Below are 7,343 nucleotides of genomic sequence, written 5' to 3' on the forward strand. Positions count from 1 at the left end.
TCCCTTCCCCCCCCCCCCCCACACACACACACACAATTTTTACCAAGCACTGTTATGAATGTAGGCGATGATAAACTGCATGTGATAATTGTAGTCTTTACGAGATTTCAAGATTTATAATTACAACCCGACTTCGTTTGTCTTAAACAGTTCCTTAAGTATTAGGAATAACACCCCAAACAAACAAAAAAACAAACAAACAAACAAACAAAAACCCCAAAAAACACCAAAAAAAAACAAACAAACAAACAAAAAAACCGAACAAAATATATTTAAAAATCCAACAAAAAACAACAAAAAACGCCAAGCAACAAATGTAGATAGACACTTTCAAGAAAGCAATTGATAAACAATTTAACATTCCAAATATATATATATATATATATATATATATATATATATATATATATATATATATATATATATGACTTGCATTGGTATAACTATTGAGAATGCTGCAGAATTGTAATTCACAGCGACATGGTATTTAAGGATTCAATTAATTGATGATTCATTCGCCCGTTAATAAGCATTCACCAATCAGAATATTTCCGGCCATTTTCCCCGTTTCGTTCCCTTGACTATTTTTTCCCCTGAGATAGCGTCTAAGTACATGTCAAACACACAAATAGGTCAGGCCCAGTCAGTGAATATTTCTCCCAATATTTTGACACATTGATAAAGGAATTGCATCGCAAAACCTGACGACACGATACATTTTTTTCAGTCTGTGTTAAAATTTTGAGTGATGCTCAGGATCTGTGGGCTGTTTACTCCGGGTGATAGACAAGGTCGCAACGGGACTTCGGTTCACTGTTAGCGGTGTATTTCAGGACCAAAATCCACTTTATTTTAAATTTTCGAGTAAAATATAAAACAACTTAAACGTTTATTCGAGTAGTTTTAATAAACTATGCAATAACTGACGTAACTTTCAAACGTGTAGACATTGTAGTATGTTGATTGAAGAACTGAAGGCTCATACTATAAGATAAAAGTTAAAAAAGGCATCCATGTTAATAGTTGACAGGCGTAGCAACAAGAGGTCACAGAAGAACCATTATTTGATCTGGTAGTGTTATTTACGCTTTTATATAGTTGTATTAGGTCTCCCCTTAAATGCCCATATTAAATGACATATTATTCAATGACAACAATAAGTCGGTAGGAATTTTATTTTCAAAACAGAAACAAAATAACTCAACGATTCATTGTTTCCTTGAATGGAGTCCAATGTGATAACACTCCCATCCTCTAATGATGCATCTCATGTTCTAATTTGAAACGAAATAGGAAATATTCTTAAACTGACACTTTAAAAAAGGCTTTATATTACATGGAGACACGACTACAGCAATGTTTAATACTTTGCCAAATTTATTATATTTAACTTAAGCAGAATCAAAATTTCTGATTGAAATTAATTTGTTACAGAGACAACCTTCAGAAACGACACACGCGCGTATCGGATCTAATGTCGATGCAAGCGTGATATGGATATATCCGCTCTGCACCGTAGTCTGTGAGCATCTCTCCTGTCTGTCTATTGTTATGCACAATGCCCAGGGATCCACTGTACCACAAGTCTGACAGACTAGTTTGAGAGTGTATGCGCCATCTCCAAGGCGTTGAAAATTGGTTACTGTTCTGTGCGCCCATGACTTGTAGGACTTTCCACCCTGTAAATGTGACAGCATCGCTGATTTTATTCGTACGTATTAGGGAAAGATATGACATTAATGTAGCCAAAAACTGAATCTATACCTATGATTTTAGCCTCGATGTTGGAACTAGTTCCGCAAACATTGAAGATAGGAGGAACGAAATTGACGTCATTCAGCTCTTTATTGTTTTTAGACAGCCAATCTTATGATCAGTTTCATTAAATTATATCAATCAGACTATAAACGATCAAGTTTACACATAGGTGTGTTGATACGTTATATCAGGCTGGCGGATGTTGTGTTCTTTTTTTTTAAATGTATAGTATAGCATCAATAGGGAGTTCCATCGAGGAATGTTATTCAGGTACCATTGGCCCATTTGCAATCATTTTTTTTCTTTTTGTTTTTGTTGTTGTTGTCGTTCTTGGTGTGAACGGATGGTGTCTTCAACTGAATTATTCATTAGTGGGTCATAATTGTACTGGTCATTGTATTTTTTAGATAAAGTTATATCAGTGATGCTTGAAATTGGTTTTGTAGTATGTGCAAGCAGAGGAAAAGCTTTGAGCACATTTAGTGGATATTGCGCTATATAAAGCTCAATTTTATTTATTTATTATAAACAATAAAAAACATTAATGTGCGGCTCAGCGGACTCGCAACCTGGCTCGAATCCCAGTGATAAGGCAAAATTGAGATCTTATAAAAAGCTCTCAATCTCACTATTTATCATGTTCAGGTTTTTAATGAATACCTGGCCGGTAACAGCATTGTCTCTTTGAAAAAATGATACAGACCTCATCGAATTCTAGCGTGCTCTCGGGAGAAGCAAAAAAGTGTGTTAGAATCCGATTGTCATGGGAGGTAACCAATACATATCCTGTTCTTCAAATATAATTTCTTGCCTTATTTCCCTTATCAGTGCTAGTTCTAGTTGGGCAGTACGGGCGGGTTTTCATTTCGTGCATTATTGGATCCGTTTGATTTGTTTATATATATGTGTGTGCTTTTTGTTTTGTTTTTAAGGGTTTTAAAGGTTTTACGGCGCTTGCAACTCATTTAGGTAATATCAGCGCCAGTAAAAAGGTAGAAGATGGGATAGTAAAAACATTCTAGATGTACAATTATAAGGACTACAGGACAAAGTGAGACAAAGGGGAATGGTTCAAATAGGGAACAGATGTAGATTCCAAGGCACACTACCAGTGTACTTAGTTTGAGATCACCTATAAGTTTCACCCATAAACCAGCACAAGATCCCACTAAGACGAAAACAATCAAATTTTTACAAATCATATGTTAAAACAAAAAATAATAACTAGGCCTATATAACAGAGAGATGATTTATAAGGAAAAAAAAATATCATCTCCCAAAACTGTAACTATACATTCGACTGTTTCCCTCCCAGCCAATGACTCCGGCCAGGGTAGGGACAAAACTAAGTAATGTCATTCCAAGACAAAGACAGAAAGCAATTGGAAAACAGAAACATGGGGGATAGAAATAGAAGAAACAGCAAGTACCTTCCTATCCACTATGGGAGGTAAATAAGGTTGTTGTTTTTGTTTTTAAGGATTTTACGGCGCGTGAAACACATTAAGGTCATAGCAGCGCCGGTAAATGTAAAAAGGAAGAAAATGGGATAATAAAAAGTTCTAAAATTACAATTAAAGCACCCAAGAAAAGACAAAGGGGAATTTGTTCAAACAGGAAACAGATGTAGATTCCAAGAGGACACTATCAAAGTCCTTAGTTTGAGATCTTTTTTGTTTGTTTGTTGCTTTAGGTCTCTTCCAACACAATTGAGGTTATATGAGAGACCGCTGAAACAAAAAAAAACAAGCAATCCAACAAAAATGGTACAAATGTAAATCAAAATCATAACCTAAAGATATCATAAGCTAAATTATAAATAACCAAGAACAAACAGGCAGAAGATTTACAGAAAAAAAAATATCCCCTGTCAAAAATACAATCACAAACCAAAGAAGCAGGATAGGCTAATAAAGAGAAGAAGAAACGACATCACTATCGGATCGTACACCCATGCGAACATCATAGGTATATGATTCAAGGGTGATGCTCCCATCCAACCACCCGCTAGTTTGAGATCACCTAAAAGTCTCATCCAGACACAAGCACAGGTCCCAACTAAGAGGGATACACTCAAATGTTTACAAATCATATATAATATGTAAACAAAACTATGCAGTGCATAACAGAGAGATGATTACACATACACAATCGTAAATATCTGTTTAAAACTTTATATCCTAGTCGCACTTTTCAGGCATATTGTTGCATGAATACACTTGGTAATGTAAATGGTACTGCTCGAAGCTCGAAGAAATAAATAACAATTTACAAGATAAAAAATATCATCTCCCAAAACTCTAACTATACATTTGACTGTTTCCCTCCCAGCTAGGGTATCCGACCAAGGCCTGAACAAGTAATCTCATTCTAAGACAAAGACAGAAAGCATGTTGGGAAACAAATATAGGGGGATAGAAGAATATACAGCAAGTGTCTCCCTGCCTACTATGGGATGTCAGGATATATATATGGATGATAATGGTTATATTGTTGTAAAAAGGAAAAGAATTTTCACAATTTTAAGTAACTAAAAATAAAGAACTTTATTAATCACGACAAAAGCAAAAATGTATAATTTCAGTGTATACTGCAATTAAAAAATAAATTGAGCTTGTGAAAGGCACATACTGACATGGCAGCTTTAAAAATATTGAGATATATTGGTGATCAATACTATCATATTTCTTTAAAATAACGGTAGATTAAGATTTGATAATCGTGCTCATCAATGTTTTATGTAAATTACAACAACAAAAATGAACAATCGTAAATATCTGTTTAAAACTTTATATCCTAGTCGCACTTTTCAGGCATATTGTTGCATGAATACACTTGGTAATGTAAATGGTGCTGCTCGAAGCTCGAAGAAATAAATAACAATGTGAAATTGAATGTAAGCTTCAATTTGAGATACTAAAACAGATGAAATGGACGTATCGGGTTTCCCTTTTATCAACAAAGCAGAATAAATGAAACACTACAGACGAATGAGATGATGTGTTAGTGACGTTGTGAAGATGAGTACACAAAAACATTGATCTTAACAACGCCACTAACACATCATCTCATTCGTCTGTAGTATTTCAATCGTCCTGTTCTGTTGATAAAGGGGAAACCTGAAACTGAAACGTCCATTCCATCTGTTTTTGTATATTAAATTGAAGCTTACATTCAATTCCACATTGTTATTTATTGAATACACTTGCAAAGTCAATCAAAGGGAGTAGTCTGGTTTTCAACTATTTTCACTGCACCCCACCCACAGTCAAACACGTTTAACCTGTCATGGCGGGGTTAGATTTAGCCTTTATTTATATACAATTGTCATTAAGGGGCAGTAACAGCGATATTACTTGTGCATCAATAATGCCCACGTGGAATTAGTGTTTCTGTTGTCTTGGTTAAAACCATGAGGTCTTTAGTGAGAAACAAACAATTAATGGATTTGAGAGAAATATAAAATTGCCTATAAATATAAAGGATTTAAGAAACAGCATATGTTGATTTCCACAGGCCATCGGGCCTGAATCCGATGGTCATGGGAGATAACCAATACATACCTGTTCTTCAAATATTATTTTTTGCCTTATTTCCCTTATCAGTGATAGTTCTAGTTGGGCAATGTGGGCTGGTTTTCATTTCGTGCATTATTGGATCCGTTTGATTTGTTTATATATATATATATATATATATATATATATATATATATATAATATATATATATATATATATATATATATATATATATATGTAAATATTTGTTTTTCTTCAAATTTATATTTTTTGTTTGCACCCCTACAAAAATCACTATTACTATTATTACTATATTGACAATGTCTAGACGACTTGTGAACTGAAGGTTGGTGGGAGTTAATTGTAAGGTCTCATGTCCCCCTGCCAGTCTCCGTTGTTCCTGCCTGTCCATGTCCTGGCTGGCAGCAATCCACTCTCTTGAGAGATGTACCGGAATGTGTCAGCGTGAGTGTTAGTTTTTTTTTTTTGTTTTTTTTTTAAGGGTTTTACGGCGCTTGCAACACATCAAAGTCATATCAGCGCCAGTAAAATGAAGAAAATGGGATAGTAAAAAGTTCTAGAATTACAATTAAAGCACCCAAGAAAAGGTAAAACAAAGGGGAATTTGTTCAAATAGGAAACAGATGTAGATTCCAAGAGCACACTATCAAAGTACTTAGTTTGAGATCACCTAAAAGTCTCATCCAGACACAAGCACAGGTCCCAACGAAGAGGGATACACTCAAATGTTTACAAATATAATATGTAAAAAAAAAACAATGCAGTGCATAACAGAGAGATGATATACAAGATAAAAGATATCATCTCCCAAAACTCTAACTATACATTTGACTGTTTCCCTCCCAACTAGGGTATCCGGCCAAGGCCTGAACAACTAATCTCATTCTAAGACAAAGACAGAAAGCATGTTGGGAAACAGATATAGGGGGATACAAGAATACACAGCAAGTGTCTCCCTGCCCACTATGGGAAGTCAGGATATATATATATATATATATATATATATATATATATATATATATATATATATATATATATATATATATATATATATATATATATATATATATGGATGATAATGGATATTGTGTTCAATTGTTGTAAAAAGGAAAAGAATTTTCACAGTTTTAAGTAACTAAAAATAAAGAACTTTATTAATCACGACAAAAGCAAAAATGTATAATTTCAGTGTATACTGCAATAAAAAAAATAAATTGAGCTTGTGAAAGGCACATATACTAACATGGCAGCTTTAAAAAAATGAGATAAGGCACATATACTGACATGGCAGCTTTAAAAATATTGAGATATATTGGTGATCAATGCTATCATATTTCTTTAAAATAACGGTAGATTAAGATTTGATAATCGTGCTCATCAATTTTTTATGTAAATTACAACCAAAAAAAAGAACAATCATAAATATCTGTATATAAATATCTGTTTAAAACTTTATATCCTAGTCGCACTTTTCGGGCATATAGTTGCATGAATACACTTGGTAATGTAAATGGTGCTGCTCGAAGCTCGAAGAAATAAATAACAATGTGAAATTGAATGTAAACTTCAATTTAAGATACAAAAACAGATAAAATGGACGTATCAGGTTTCCCCTTTATCAACAAAATAGGATAAATGAAACACTACAGACTTATAGCTATACTAAATGAGATGAAAAAAAAATAAGAGAAAAAAACTAAGAAAAAATTTAATAAACTGAAAATCGTTTCAGAAATTCGAATTTTTTATACAGTAATGTATTATCCTGACCATAAAAAGAGCTTCAAAACAAAGCACGAGATATGGAGAATCACCGGTCGCAGTCAGGCGTCCTGCCATGACTGGAGTTGGAAATCAGAGGCAGCAATCGGGCGTTCTGTCAAGCAATGGGTTAAAACTTAAGTGAATTGACTCAAAACAAATGTCAAATTACTTTTTCACATTGTATAAATAACGTCAGCACCGGTCAACATAATGGCACAATTATTATACCTAACATCAATATATATATATATATATAAACAAGCTTAAACTATCATTCGTTATCA

The sequence above is a fragment of the Berghia stephanieae genome, chromosome 3 (genome assembly GCF_034508935.2).
Source record: "Berghia stephanieae isolate SIO BIC M18660-M18661 chromosome 3, UCSD_Bste_1.3, whole genome shotgun sequence".
NCBI classification, from domain to species: domain Eukaryota; kingdom Metazoa; phylum Mollusca; class Gastropoda; order Nudibranchia; family Aeolidiidae; genus Berghia; species Berghia stephanieae.